Source organism: Leopardus geoffroyi, chromosome E1, assembly GCF_018350155.1.
Source record: "Leopardus geoffroyi isolate Oge1 chromosome E1, O.geoffroyi_Oge1_pat1.0, whole genome shotgun sequence".
Taxonomy (NCBI): domain Eukaryota; kingdom Metazoa; phylum Chordata; class Mammalia; order Carnivora; family Felidae; genus Leopardus; species Leopardus geoffroyi.
The window spans coordinates 51,813,693-51,829,794 of NC_059330.1; the positions used below are offsets into that span (position 1 = coordinate 51,813,693).

Genomic DNA, 16,102 nt, shown 5'->3' on the forward strand with positions numbered 1-16,102 from the left:
TGATTCTGCGTTTTTGTTGACTTTATTTGTTTACAATAGTGAAAGAGCTTTGTAAAGTTTCAAGGCAATTGTGGATCATGAGGAGACGTAAAAGGTGGGCAAATTCACACTGCAGTTCCAAGTCCAGCTTCGTTACCAGATAAATCTGTGTTTAAACTTATCTTTCTCATCTTGTAGTTATAGGGATGTGAGCAAATTATGTAAATTCCCAAGTCTCCATTACCTGATATATAAAGAGAGGATTAACTTCATAGATTTTAGTTAGGTTTAAATAAGATATATTTTAAACCTAGCAAATTCTTTAGCACATACTAGGTACTCAATATATGGAGGTAGTTACTGTTAGTCAAAGTTCAGTGTGGCAGAATGAGTGTGTGTGTGTGTGTGTGTGTGTGTTGGGAACACTACGCTCCCTCTGAGAATATTAATAAGAATTATATAACATTCCATGAAATGCAAAGTCTTTGTGAATTTTCACTGGAGAAACATGGAACCATTTCTCTGCCCCGTGGCTAGTGCTGGTGGTAATGGTAGTGCCATGTGTTTGTGTTGGGGAAGGTAAGCAGGGGCTTCTCCCTTTCCAAATAATTGAGTTAGATGTGCATCATTTATTCCACATAAATACTCTACCCCCACCAGTGAAAGAAAGGAAGGAAGGAAGGAAGGAAGGAAGGAAGGAAGGAAGGAAGGAAGGAAGGACATAATTAAAAGAGAGTCCAAAAAAAATTGGCAAGATGGACCCAATTTGCAAGTAGAAGTATATTGCTCATGAAGTAAAATCTGATGAAAAGAGTAAGTGTGTGGAAGAAACGTGTGAAAAACTGCATTAACAAAATTGTCTTCTTTTCAATATCAAATCCACGAAACTAACAACAAGAACAACAAAAAAGATGCACAGACAGAGGCAGATATTCAAGGGCACTCAGCAGTGCCCGTCATAGCAAATGGAGATCATGAGACTTCCAGGTGACAGCAGCAGGTGGGAAGCTCCTGTAGATCCTAGCTCATGACATAGGATTTTCCTTTCCTGAGGTCCCCATCACAGAATTTCCAACTCAAACTAAGGCAGAAAAAAACATAACCATGATTTTCTTCTATGCTTTCCCGGGTGGATAGAATTCTAAAATCATATCATGGCAATAATGCCACTTGATGCTTTTATTCAAGTGAAGAATCTTCTATAGGCAAAGATCACTCAATATTCTATAATCATAGTTACCTCTAAATAGGTATATTTCTGGAAGAACTGACCAGTATCTGGCTTTAAATTAAGATTTTGTGGTGATAGGAACTCATGTCAGGTGTCCATCTTCAAATTTAAGATTGAAGTCAATTCCTTCAGAGCATCGTTTTCAGTCTTTGTGGGTAGAAGTGGCTGGTCAGAGTACCGGAGAAACTGGAACGTCTGGTCGTAGCTCATCAAATAGCTGCCAGCCTAAATATGACCCAAATCGTGTTTTCTTACTGAGGCTTCATTTTGGCCTAAGTCTTGTTCCAAGACCCCCGTCTTTCGACAGGAAGGCTCTATATGCCAAGTATCAGCAAGGAAACATAATTATTACTAAAATTGTAGCAGGTACTATTAAATCTTTTCATTTCAATTTGGAAATATTAGATGAAGAGTTTAATATTAACTCAGTCAGTTTAAATTAGGTCACAGTGTATTACAGTTAATAGCATTAAGATCACTAATACAGCTCCTTCAAAAACAAGTGAAGTATTATAGTTGGTCCAAGTAGACATATTCTACAACGATTTGATTATATTTATATGTTTTCTTGCAAACTCCAGTGGTATTTCTCAAGATTTTTTAGGTGTCAACATATGCTTTCAATTTCTCTGAAATATATAGCATAGCTTGTTCTCAGAGCAAACACTGCCAAACAGGACTTGTAAATGTATCTTGAGGTAAAACTTAACATCTCGTCCTTTCCTATAAGCCTCCTTGACTAATGCCTGCATAACCACCTCAGATGGAAAATCACACCATTCCCCAAATGAGGTTTTCTCAACTGAAAAGGGAAACAGGTTTCCCTTTCTTATGCATGCTAATCTACACTATAACAGAATGTTTTCCCTTCAAGAAGATAAAAATATAAGCATGGGTAGCTACTTCATAATTGTCAGTTATGATCAATTTCGTAACAACTCAAACTAAAGGGATCAGGCTACCAGCATTAATAAAACAGAATATTTTCAGTAGAAGGCATCTTTAAATCATTCTTAAAGTTCCCTGGTCTGCCTTCACTCCAAACACATTTTTTCAAAAGAATGTATTTGATTTCTAATAAAATTATTGCCAGAAATCATGATAACACTCTATTTCCTGATATAGCAAATATTTGTACAGAATTGTTTAACTTTCAGGCACATTTCAAAGTCACTATTTGTGCATTTACTTAATACACATTCAAAAGTTTTGTTTATCTTTTGTGTGTGTGTATGTGATGTATATATATATCCGTGTGTGTGTGTGTGTGTGTGTGTGTGTGTGTATAAAATGTGTGTATTTGTCTGGTTTTTTTTTAAACAAAACTGGAGTGTAAATTTAAAAATTCAGTTTGACATTTGTATGTTTCGTCTATAATAGAACCCAAATCCAAGTATTGTATGAATCCATTTTTATTCCTAATACCTTGTTGTAGACATCTTCTTATGCTATAAATTCTCAGGGAAAACGGAGTTGGCTGGTTTCATTGGTTTTGTACAGCACTCACCCCTGTATGATATGCATATATACACTGCTGATAAAAATACAACATGGTTCATAGATGGAAAATGTTTTAAAATTCTGTTTTTATATTTAGGTAACAAGAAGACAAAAGGAGGGATTTTGTCTATGAAACTTTCTCCTAAATTCCAAATGATTATCTTGAAGACATAAATGATCCAACAGTCCATTAAACCATATCTCTAAATTACTCAAGATTTACATGCTTGGCCACCTTCACACTATTATTGTTTTGTCTCATACCAACGGTGTTTATAAAATATGTATACCGAAACAGACTAAATAGAATGGGACAATGGTGTGCTTCAGTGAGAACAAAGTACGTTCAGTGCATTTCCCTCACCGATATTAGGAATGCGTTGTAGGAAGACTAAGACTGCAGTTATTTTATTAGTTTAATACTCTCTTTTGATTATAAAAATGAAAGATTATGTGTAGAAAATGTTTAAAAACACAGAGAAGCAGAGACAATGAAGTTAAAATTTGCGTAAGTCACTGCACAGAGATGTGTAACCATGCATATGTGTGGTTCTATCCTCTTAAAAAAAATAGGCCTAGAACCTATGTAATTTTCTTAAAATATAAAGAAGAACCAGAAGCATCTTTTTTTTCCCCACTAAACACTTTTCAATTTTTGTTATTTCCTTTTTTTTTTTTTTTTTTTTTTTTTTTACAGCATTAAGTATTATAGCTATTATGTTTCTGGAACACACCGAATTATACTTACAAAAACTATTGGGCATTTTAGTTATTTCCTGCCTTTTAGTTACTTTTCTTGTTTTTCAAAAAAACTCAAGAAAATAATACTATTTTTTTTTTTTTTAATTTTTTTTTTCAACGTTTATTTATTTTTGGGACAGAGAGAGACAGAGCATGAACGGGGGAGGGGCAGAGAGAGAGGGAGACACAGAATCGGAAACAGGCTCCAGGCTCTGAGCCATCAGCCCAGAGCCTGACGCGGGGCTCGAACTCACGGACTGCGAGATCGTGACCTGGCTGAAGTCGGACGCTTAACTGACTGCGCCACCCAGGCTCCCCAAGAAAATAATACTATTTATTGAATGCTTATTTTGTGTCCAATGCAGTGTTTAGTGCCCTGCATGGATAATCTAGTCCAGAGGTGGCAAATTACATATCTTAGCCAGACCCAGCCCACTGCCTATTTTTTTAAATAAACTTTTATTGGGACAAAGCCACACCCATTTGTTTATATACTGTCTACAGTTGCTTTTCCACCACAATGACAGAGTTAAGTAGTTACAACAAACACCATATATCCTACCTACAAAGCCTAAACTATTTATTTATTTATTTTTTTTTTTTTTTAATTTTTTTTTCAACGTTTATTTATTTTTGGGACAGAGAGAGACAGAGCATGAACGGGGGAGGGGCAGAGAGAGAGGGAGACACAGAATCGGAAACAGGCTCCAGGCTCTGAGCCATCAGCCCAGAGCCTGACGCGGGGCTCGAACTCCCGGACTGAGAGATCGTGACCTGGCTGAAGTCGGACGCTTAACCGACTGCGCCACCCAGGCGCCCAAGCCTAAACTATTTATGTGCCAACCTCCAATCAAGTCCAATAGAACCTTCTATAATGATGGAAATGCTTTGTATTTGCCATTTCCAATATGGTGGCCACATTCTATATGAGAGTATTGAGCACTTGAAATGTGGCTAGTGTGACTGAGGAAATTCATTAATTTTGATTAATTTAAATTAAATTTCAGCAGCCATATGTGACTAGTGGTGACTGTACTGAACAGAACAAATCTGGAAGTCCTGGACTATAACATCCCAAAGCCCATTCTCTTAATGGCGCAGGACTTCTGAGAAGGCTAATGATTTAGCACCTCAAAACTTAGTAGCTAAATCTTTGGGCATTGTTACTATTTTAGCATTACATTTTTGTTAATTTTGTTAATTACCTTTTGTTAATTAACTTGTTAATATGTGACAAGTTATCAAAATGGTTCTTATTTTAACAATGAAAGTTACTTAAAATAATCACATGACAGGTTGCACAGAAACAAAATTATTTCCCCCTGAACAAAATCAGAAAGTTGTAATTTGCAATACACAAATAAAATGTTACTCCTGTTGCTACTGGCTAACCCATTGTAGCTATTGAGCAGAATAACCAAGGCACAAAGAGAAAAATAAGCTCTCCCAATCTCCAAGTTACTTGTGAAGTAAAGCATTAGATCTCCCGATCTCCAAGTTACTTGTGAAATAAAGCATAGGAAGAGGCTATATCCATTCTCTATGAAACCACAGAGATCATTTTACAAGAAAAAATTACTGTATTCTTAGATTCAGCTATTCATAAGATCAAAAAGGTGTTTGTTTTGTGGTTTTGTTGTTGTTGTTGTTGTTGTTTGTGTTTTCTCTTAGATTCAATTAATTTGTTAGGAGAAAATGAATGCATATAAGTGAAGAGTTGCTTTCTCCTCCCCAACCAGCCACATTCTGACTTTAGTGACCCTACGCATTTCTGCCTTCATAGCTCTCTTCTTTCATTAAATAAAGAAGTAGAGAAAGGAAGGAAGGGGTGAGCGAGGAGGGAGGAGGAGAGAGGGAGAGGGAAGGAGAGCGAGGAACGTAAAATCCTATTTTACAACTACATTTGTTATGAAAATAAAAGAAAACATAAAGCTTCTTTTTGACCTTGAAGTGCTTTCTTTTTCTGGTTTTAAAATAATTTAAAACACTTTTGTGAGTCCCTAAGCTTATTGCTGGTCTTGGTATCTTGTCCCTATGCTTCCCATGAGCAATGGGTCACATTAAGTATGAATGGTCTTTTGGTGGCTTGATTTTAGGAGTAGTGCTACAGAGGGGCCTTGAGCCCTCACCCCAAAACCTCTCCTACTGGTAAGTGATTCCTCTGGGATGACATTTAATTTATCCTTTAAATAGAACATTTTTCAAAAGGTTAGATAGCCAATGGAAACTAATGAATTAGGATTAATAGTAATTAGCGGATGTTATGGTGTTGCTTCCAGAGAACAATGGGGAGAAAGGCACTAAATGGAGGTTGGGGTAAGGCGGACATGGGTGGGGACTATTAGGAACAGGTGCTTTTAAGAGCAAATCTATTGAGCACATGCGCTTCCTTCCACAAGTAGAAGCACACATTTATGGCTCTTTTCTCTCTTTCAACACTTAAGAAGCAACAGCCACATTCTCAAGAGGCTGCGCTATGCCGGGTTAGCTGCCCCCATGCCGGAGCCGGGCTGGAATTTGGGTTGGAACTCTGCTTCTCTCACTTGACAGCTGTGTGCCTTGGGCACACTTACCAAACCTTGCTGGGCTTGTGTTTTCATCTGTGAAATGGGGGTTATATCCCTAGTAGCATTTGGCTGTTGTGAGGCATCCACAAGGTATTAATGACAGTTCTTAGGGAAGTGTCTGGGACGTGGTACACACCGCCTAGGTGTTAGCTCGCATTGTTAATGTAACCCTATCTAGAGGCTTCTGGATGAATGCAAGGAGTCCTTCCTTGCCCCTGACTCCTTGCCCCGAAGAGCTCCCATCCAAAGCATGGATCTGGTCCGTCTCATGTGCTGACTTCAATTGAGAATTCTGGGGTTTTGATTCAAAGTTCAGAGAGAATGAGTGCCCGGTGCACAGAATACACTCTATCATTACGTATCATGCATTTTCATGCCTGTTCTAATAAGATGAAGGAAAAACAAAATCAGCATTTTAATGAGTTGTTTTTACAAGCTAATGATCTCCCTTAAACATAAGTGCATGGCCTAATGTAACTGAATACTCTTTCATTCATAAGGTTTAGGTATTTGAGTTACTTGCAGTGAACATTGGGACAACAATTTGTTTCATTTTTTGACCTATTTCCTTCCCCCCAATACCACTGTGTTCTTTAATAGCACAAAAAGGAATATAGAAATTGTAAAGAAGATGAAAAAAAAAAAGACAGAATAATTAAGAAGTGATGATTGTATTTTGGAAGAAGGACCAGCTTTTGTTAGACCCATCTAACTTCTTAGTTGGCTTTCTAAAGTTCTGTTTGTCACGTACTTCGCTGCAAAACTACTTGGCTTTATAATGATTTGAAAGCCTGTTTCTGTTTGCTTCAATCTGCCACAAGCAAACGGGGGCAAACAAATGCTTTGTAAATGAAGAATGATCAAAAAGGCCTAATACATCAGCCTCGCCAATAACAAACGTCCTCTCCAGATAGCCATTTACAAAATTACTGACAGTGCAAATCATGATCAGAAAATAGGTACAATTCTTTTAACTTAAATTAATCATGCATAAATCTGTAGAGTTACCTGGCCTTGAATATATGCACATATATGCACATCTTTATCAATCTTCATGTACATCTATCTCCGTATTTCATTTCCAAATAGGTAAGCATCTGTTGGAACCATATCCTTCTAAGTGTGCTTGAGTTATAGCAAAGAGCTTGACTTTAGAGGGTTTTTTTTTGTCCTCTTTCATTAAAAAAAATTGAAAATGGAAAATTCTTACCACAAAATTAATATTTATATAAATGGATTTTCTCCATACATAACTAAACAGTCAAATAAATCATTTGAAACTTAAAACGTCTTCCTTAACTCCAACAACTACATTCTTCATTCAAAATTTACAATTTTTAGTTGATTCATTAGCAATACATTTCCCAGTTTAGCAAAATAACAGAAACATAATGTTTACTTTACTCATAAGATACAGAAATATTAGAATTGTACTCAGATTTTTATTAAGGGTATTTAATAATTTAAGAGTTATTTTGGAAAAAAAATATGTGTTACGTAGATTTTGGGAGATGAAGTTATCTAGATGTGGTCTTTGGAGCCTTAATTAGCAGAATATAGTTATAAACTATGTCCCGTGTTTAATGTACCAGAACCAAAGTGTAGAAACAATTTTACAGATTGTCATACAAATTGGTTCCACTTAAAATTGTTTTCAATACTTTCTTCCGATTTTCTAGTTTGTAGACATCCCAAAAGAACAGAGAAAAGCAGGGGACATAATGTGTAAATTTCAATCTAAAGTCAAGTACTGTTAACATCTAAGCATATTTCTTTTTTTACGTAATTTACACATTTTGATTTTACATAGCCAATATTACACTGTATATAATTTCCCATGGTGCTTTTATTTCCTTAACTCTGTAATATAAGCAATTTCTTATGTCACCAAAACAAACAAATGAAAATGAGCTTTGAAAATTGGACTCTAATGGCCATCTATAATTCCAATGGTCTATACTAGGCATCAGCCGGCTTTTTTCATAAAAGGCCAGGTAGTCAAGATGTTTGGCATTGGGAGCCAGTGGTCTTTTTCCCAACTACTCAGCTCTGTTCCTGCAGAGCAAAAGCAGACCTACTATGGGCAAACAAATGGATGCGGCTGCGCTCCAATACAGCTTTATTTATGGTTACTGAATTTTGAATTTCATATAACATTTACAGGTCATAAAATATGGTTATTCTTTTTATGTTTTCCCCAACCATTAGAAAATGTGAAAACCATTCTTAACTCACAGGCAAAAACAAACAGGAGGCCAGCTGAATTCAGCATGTGGATCTCAGTCTGGTGATCCCTGGTCTATAGCATCTTTGACTTACAAGATCTCTGAGCCTCTCCTAGGGCAGCTGTGATTTTGTTTACTCACTTTGTTTCCACATCACACCTTTTTATAATGTCTGTGAAGAGTGCCAGTAGTTACTTGACTTTTAATGGAAACATTTAACCAACTGGAAGAGTTTGTTGTAAGGGACTTCTAGAAATTGATTCTAAATCTGGCATCTCCCAGAGTCTACATCTAAGCTGATGTAGAGGAAGAAATATTTTCCTCAACCCTCTTAGGGTTGGTTCCTGGCTGGGTGTGAAAATTAAACTGACAAAGACAGGTGAACAGTATAGGAAAGCATATGGCATTTATTCAATGTACATTTGATGTGACCCGGAGCCTCCATAAGGAAATGAAGACCCAAAGGAACAGAAACCTGTGCACTTTAAGTGCTAGGTGTGATGAGTGGACAGTTCTGGAGAAATACGATAGGTTAAGGAGTACAGGATAATGGTAGTGAACTGGGGAAAACTTAGCGAGCCCCGCATGTCAAGATTCTTCTTGACACCCCTTTGTTCTCAGAGATAAGGATGGTCCCTTCCTGGGGACCACAGAGGGGCACCCCTCTCATGAGAGTTTTATTGATCTGCTTCAGGATAAAAGAGCAAGCGGGCAAGAAAGTCAGAGCGATGTTCCTGCCTCTGCCATTTTTTCGAACACCTTCAACTTGAAATATTCAATGTGCCAAGGTGCCATATTTTAGGGATCCTGAACTCCATCCCTGATTTGTGGACATGTGAAATCATTTGCTTTCTTATTAGTAATCGTAATCTGTCATTGTTCTCTCAAATGATTATTTTCAAAGCAGTGACAGATGGTTTGAAAAACAAGATATTCTGCCATTTGTGAAAAATATTTCTTAAACTTAGAAAAAAGGAAACATAAGCTACATGTGGAAGAAAATCAACAAAGGCACCATGAATGAGCCTTTATTTCAAAATGCCAGGTCTGAGACGACTCCAAAGGAGCATTCTACTTCATTGGGCAGGGAGGGCAGAATCTTCTGTAGGGCTTCAGCAGGTGGTGCCTTTCAGCAACTATTTTCTGGAATAGTTGGGCAAGATGGCTCTAGGAGGAGGGGGAATTGTTCTATGAATTGGCAGCCATTGTTTGGACAATTTGGACTTTATCAAGAAGGGTGAGGAGGAAGAGCTAGGGGCTATTGTCATGTGTAAGAAGGGGTGAGGGGGGACACACGGGACTATGGTGGAAAATTCACCGTCACACTACACTAGTGACCTATTATGGGGTATTTAAATTAGAACAATACCTTTATAATAAGCCACTTGCTAAAATCTGCATCATTTGTTTTTCTGTTTCCACCATGGTAAAAACAGTATTATTGAGCTGGCTTAGTTACTATAAGAAAGTTATTATTGTATTATTTATCAATTATATATAACAGGTGGATAGAGTGAATTCAGGGGCAATTGATCGGATCCATGATGAGAAATGTGTCGTTAAAAGTTCTAAAATAATGCTCTGGATGAGCAATAGTCAACCAACTACTTATTTTCTCCTAAGTAAGTAAATAACAATAACAATGGTTGCTTTCCTAGAATGAACGATGACCATGTGACAGGAACATTACCTTGTGCTAGGCCATGAACTAGGTATTATAATCCTGATGTACAAAAATGAGGATGCCAAAAACGTAAGAGATTTTAAACAACTTATATCACATAGTCAATGGAAGTGAATATTTGAACTTGGGCCAGTCTCATCCCTACTATATTCCTAACTATTATGTCACAGAGATAAACTCGATTATTCACCGTGCCACTTAAAACTACTTACAGATTGAAGAATTCATTCTCTGGCAAAGTTTTATTTCTGGAAAAATAATTGGTAAACACATAAATGATAGCGACCGTTTCTCAGTGTATTTAAAGACTGCTTTAGTGATTTTACCATGTAATTTCACTGGTCCCTGCAATATTCCCAAAGTGGAGGACTCAACCTTATTAGAAATTCTGTCCCCAAGAGAAGATTCATAGGGAGAACCCACAGTCACTGTTCTTTTTTCCTCCAGTATTAAGAGCCAAACTCTAACATGTGCTTTGAGATTTCCTAAAAGAAAGGGGGGAAAAATGACCCAGGAGAGCACACTGACACAACACGATTTGCATATCTTAACAGCTTCCCATGGTGCCCTGCAAACGGAGAACAGTTGAAGGATATAGAGTTCCTTTTACAGGGCATAACCAGCGGAAACGAGCACTGATGTTAATTTGAAACAGAATGAGATAGCTACACTGAGGTGCCTTGAGGAAGTATACAAAGAGAGCCTTCTCTCGTGCATGTGCATGAGGTGCTGACAGTGTGGGTGAGCCCATCCTGTGCAGCCCACGTAAGGAATGGCACATCCTTAAATCTCAACACCTGGAGAGAGCTTGGGAGATTGCGAAAGAAAGCTAGACAGACGGTTTCTCATAATGACACTGCAAAAGTCCCAAAGGCATCTGCAGCTGGCTCACTTAGAAACCAAATTTCGAAAAAAAAAAAAATAAATAAAAAATAAATCAATCAATCTTTTTTTTTTTTTTAAAGAAAGGCTCATTTATCAATGCAAACAAAGTTAAGCTATTTAATAAATCCTTTCTGAGTTCCCATTTTGGGTGGACCTATTTTTGCGTTATGGCCATTTCTAGGGGCTCGGAAGTGATTGGTTATCATCAACCGACTTTAAAAATTTTTTTTTTTTCAACATTTATTTATTTTTGGGACAGAGAGAGACAGAACATGAACGGGGGAGGGGCAGAGAGAGAGGGAGACACAGAATCGGAAATAGGCTCCAGGCTCTGAGCCATCAGCCCAGAGCCTGACGCGGGGCTCGAACTCCCGGACCGCGAGATCGTGACCTGGCCGAAGTCGGACGCTTAACCGACTGCGCCACCCAGGCGCCCCTCATCAACCTACTTTAATCCCAAGTACAGTCTGAGAACAGAGAAGCATCAGTTCAGATTTAAACCAACCGAACAGTCTATGCAGAATCTCATTTTCTATTTATTTTCCCCATTACAAATATCACCTCCCCTCAATCCATAGGTGATTCAAAATGGAATTCATTGGGCATTTTATGGGTTAGCATTTGATAAGACACGTGACCTACCTTTCTGTGACCATGACATCAGTATCAGTCTGTTTGCTTTCCCAAATAATCTGATTCAGTATGTCTATTAAACTGTCTCAAAGATGAGCGATTAATGTACTGGCTAAGGGAAAAAGAAAACTACCGTTCCTAAGTGATGAGAAGCATACTAGGGAGGCAGTAAAGGAAAGGAAACTCACTACTTCAGAGCCTGATCCGGTTTTCTCTAACCTGTAGAGCAGTGACATATAGCCTTTTAATGCACAGAACTGCCGTGAGGTTAAACAGAATGAAAACGACATAAAGCCATCGTGTAAGTGTGCAATGCAAGGCCATTTATTACAAAATAATTTATTATGCAGGTTCAGATACACTGCCTTGGAAACCACCTTGAAACCTTTTTAGAACAAAGTGAGATAAGAATAAAGAATGAACAGAAAATAGTTCCCTATGGTTGTATCACGACTTCCTAGCCTGTGTAATTTACATACACTGGAAGAAAAAAAGAAAAAAAGAAAAACAAAATGTCTGACTCTCACCCTGGAAGCCCTTCATAAAAGGGCTCGTTTTAGGATTAAGTGATATGCTTGTGAAATGAATAGTCATACACACACAAAAAAACACCTCTAACTAGAAAATAGAACATCAACGTCAGGGGCAATGAAATTCTTCAGAGAAAAGGAGCATCCCTGAGAGACATAATCCTGGAAGGCTAATCTGGGCCTCAAAGCAGGATGTAACTTGTGTGGACAGGGAGGATTTGGGGAGAAGTCCGGGAAAGAAATTTCCGCGAGAGAAGACCTCATGATAACGCCCTACCTGTATGAGATAAAAGTACAAATTACATGCTTATGATGTATTTGATTTTATTTTGTTTCCAGGAAAGGCCGCTCTTGTGTTTTTTTCCAGCTTCACTGAGATACAATTCACATATCACACTGTGTAAGTTTAAGGCACAGAAGGCATCTATCTGATTCTCTTACATGTTGCGAGATTATCACAACCGGGTTGTTAGCGGACGCTTCCATCGCCTAGCCTACCCTTTCTTTTTTTGTGGTGATACCATTTCAGATCTACCCTCCAAAGGCCACTCTTGAAACATTTATGTATCTAAGCACATTTTAAAAGCCGGTGAAAATTCTGCATGCTGAAATGTGGTGAAAGGAAACACCAACTTACCACAAGGGGCAGGCGGGGTGTGAGGCTTGGAATTTGACTACCTGCTTGGTAGGGATCTCCTGCATTCTCGGAGAGACACCAGAAGTGCCTTCCATGTGTAGCCCTGAAACGCCTTCATGGAGCCCAGCCAACACCTGCTGAGAGAAGGAAGTTAACACAAATGAGGGTCACCGAGTGACGCGGAGAATTCTCAGGATCTTTGTATAACCTCATAGTTTAAATGTACCAGTGATGACCAAATAGTTTCGGGGGCTGAAACAGAAAGAAAAAAAAAAATAGTTAAGAGCTAGAAAAGGGTTAGGAGGCTGTGAATTGGACAAAATTATGCTGCCACATCTGTCCAGCTGCAATCGAATTACTGTTGCGTATAAAGGGAAGACATTACCATTTAATTGCTTGGCTAAAAGGAAAATGCCGCAGCCCGGGAAAATAAAAACTTCACAAACCGAGGATTGGATTAAAACGGTGAGCCATCGCCCACTGCTTCAGTGGCTCCTGTGAGCTCCAACAGCTTTAGAATTGCTTAGTTAGTAAGGTGACTGTAACATTGACCAGCAAATGACATAAATCCAGAATTAATTATAAAGACTTAAATAAGCAGAAAGAAAGGGGTTCACTGGATCCAGGTTTATTGTGAGATGTCAGCATAATGAAATTTTAATCAGTTTGTTTATTTAAGGAAGAATTAATTGCATATCATATTGCAGAAAATATAGTGCTGTTGTAAAGTTACCTGACTTCAGACTCTTGCTTAAGTGGATCACTTGTATCTCAATTTTCTTAGACAATTTATATAGTTTTGGGGGTTTTATCAGGCCTGTGTTCAGCTTGTCACGTTCACTAAAATTGAGCAATGCTTATGGGATCTTTCAAGGGGCCTCTGTCATTTTTTCAGGGAAATGCCCGTCTTTCCCATCCCCACGCCTCCTGAAATGTCACTCTCCCATCTAATTTAGAGTAAGTTATTTATGGATTGTTTTTAATTTATGAAGTGATGAGGGGTGTCATAGTTAGCTGGATGCCCCCGTGAAGTTCCACAGATCAGTGGTGAAGCCATCCATTTACCAATTGACTTCTAACCTTCTTTAGCTGACAAAACATGATTTATCTTCATGCAAAGAAAATGAGCTAAGCCTTTGAATATAACTGGGTTCTTGTGTGCAACCTGAGTATATTGCCCCTGAAAAATCAACCAATTCCTAGAAATACGGTATGGATCGGAAGAAACCATGGGGTGCTGATGTTCCAAGTCAGAATACCTATTTTCATTGTGCTTCACACAGATAATTTCTAGATCAGTTTCTATATGTGTAATGAGTGTATTACAAACACATCACAGCCTACGATAGTACTCAGATTTTCCTTGCTACCAATGTGCATTCCCCTCTGGAGTTTATCCTAGAATTTAGTGGAAGTAACAATAAAATGGAAACAGGATAGAATAAGAGACTTTTGCTTCAGAATTCTGTATATGACATTAGTCATTTCATAAATTATCAGAGTCCACTATTGTACCTGATAGCGCTTTGTCAAGAGTCCAAGCTGCATATTATTAGCATATTTCATTGAGTGCTTAACAGATGCCAGTCACCGTCGTTAAGTGCTTTGTGTGGATTATTTTCTTGTCTGTCCTCATGGCAACTTTATAAGTCAGACCTTATTATTAGTATCCGAATTATACAGAAGGGGAAATTGAGGCTCGAACAGTCAAATAACACTCTGGAGTTACAACTGCTAAGAAGAGGTACACTCTATTAATCATGTTGGGTTTTTTTCCTCTACATTTTATGATGCTTTGACGTCTTGGAACCTTACAAACCCCAAGAGGGAAAGAGACTGGACCTGCGGGGTTAGCTAATTCCTGGAGCTAGCAAAACACTTGCCAGGGAGAGCACTCGTTGATATGCAAACCAACCAATTCAGAGTTCAATCGCCTTTATCAAATTCTCACTTAGGAAGCTATTATTCTTTCTGCTTTAAATCACCCCAGGGCCAGGTTTGGAACAATTTGAGACCACCTCTATAGGCCAGAGCCTGCCAAAAATTTTTCAAACTATCCAATCCTAAGCCTGTTCAGCTGTTTACCCTGCCTCACCCCTTTCTTCCTGCTAAAACCACAACAAAGGCTCTGGTCCCTGCTTTCCCACACTCCACCTGCCTCCCGAATGACCTTGGTCTTTCCAGAGTGGACCTGTAGGGGCCAAGGGCAGGCTGCCCCAAAATGGGCCACTTGGTCATGAAAATTATTTCGAGTTAAGAAACAATCAAAACCCAGCAGATTAGGAAAAGCACTTTAGGTGCCCCTCCACAGCCTAAAAGAATTTCAATAGAGGACCATCACCATAGACAACTACCACCATAGACAACTATTACCGTAGACCACTACATTAGGATGTGAACTAGGTAGGGTAGACAGAGAGGAACCTAGCAAAGACCGATCAAAGTTTTCTCTGCCCCTATGGTTCCAGGTAGCCCAGCAAACATTTGCGTACCAAACATTCATTCTTTTATTGTCTTCCTGTACCCTGCATCCCTTTCTTTGGAAGTCCCAGACCCTTACCCCCTCCTCCTTAGTTCAGGATGACCTATATATACATCTCATTTTGCCTGTCTTCGGAATCTCCATGTCTGTGTGGATTCTCCATTTGTATGCTATTAAATTTGATTTTCTCCTGTTAATCTGCCTCATGTTAATCTGTATTCTTAGTCCAGTTAGAAGGACCTGGAGAGGGCAGAAAATTCTTGGTTCCCAACAATTTAAGTACCATGGTGTCTGCTCCCTCCTCTTGGGAGCTGTAACAAACTATCTTTTCAATGGTAATTGTCTCCTGATCTGTTGGCTTCACTGTACCTGAATACGAACAAAATCCTAGGCATATTATAAAACGTGTGCCAAGGGTTGAGCCTAAGTCCTTTGGCTGCACAAACTTCCTCCACCACTTTTCAAACCCAAAAGTTATCTTCCTCTTTACTTTCAATTTTAAAATAATTAAAGCTCGCAGGAAGTCACAAAGAAATGTACAGGGAGGTCTTATGTGCCTTCCACCCAGCTCCACTCATGTCTACACCTTGCATAGCTAGGATTCAGCATCACAGCTAAGAAACTGACATTGGTACAGTCCACAGAGTGTATTTTAGACTTAATCAGTCACGTGCATATACATATAGCTCTGTGCAATTTTACCACTAACACCACAATCGGGATACGCAGTTATAGCATCACAGCAAAGCTCACTGCAATGACCCATTTAGAGCCACACCTACCCTCCCCATCACTAACCCCAGGCAGCAACTAATCTGTTCCTCATCTCTGTAACATGTTATTTCCCAAATGTTGTATACATGGAATCGTGTGGTACGTATTCCAAGATCAGCTTTTTTTGCTCAGAATTATTTCCTTAAGGTCAATACAAGTTCTTTCACTTATTCCCTTTTATTGCTGAGTAGGGCTTGATAGTATGGGTTTACCATGGCCATGCATCCACTGAAG

General features: G+C 38.5%; 1 long non-coding RNA gene across 1 annotated transcript in view; it reads right to left on the reverse strand.

Moving 5' to 3' along the window:
* Window positions 1–12,531: 12,531 nt before the first annotated feature.
* LOC123603992 overlaps window positions 12,532–16,102 on the reverse strand; it is a 427,987-nt gene continuing 424,416 nt past the window's right edge. Inside the window, exon 5 of the long non-coding RNA XR_006715160.1 lies at window positions 12,532–12,749. This is a non-coding gene — a long non-coding RNA (uncharacterized LOC123603992). The remainder of the gene's footprint in view (window positions 12,750–16,102) is intronic.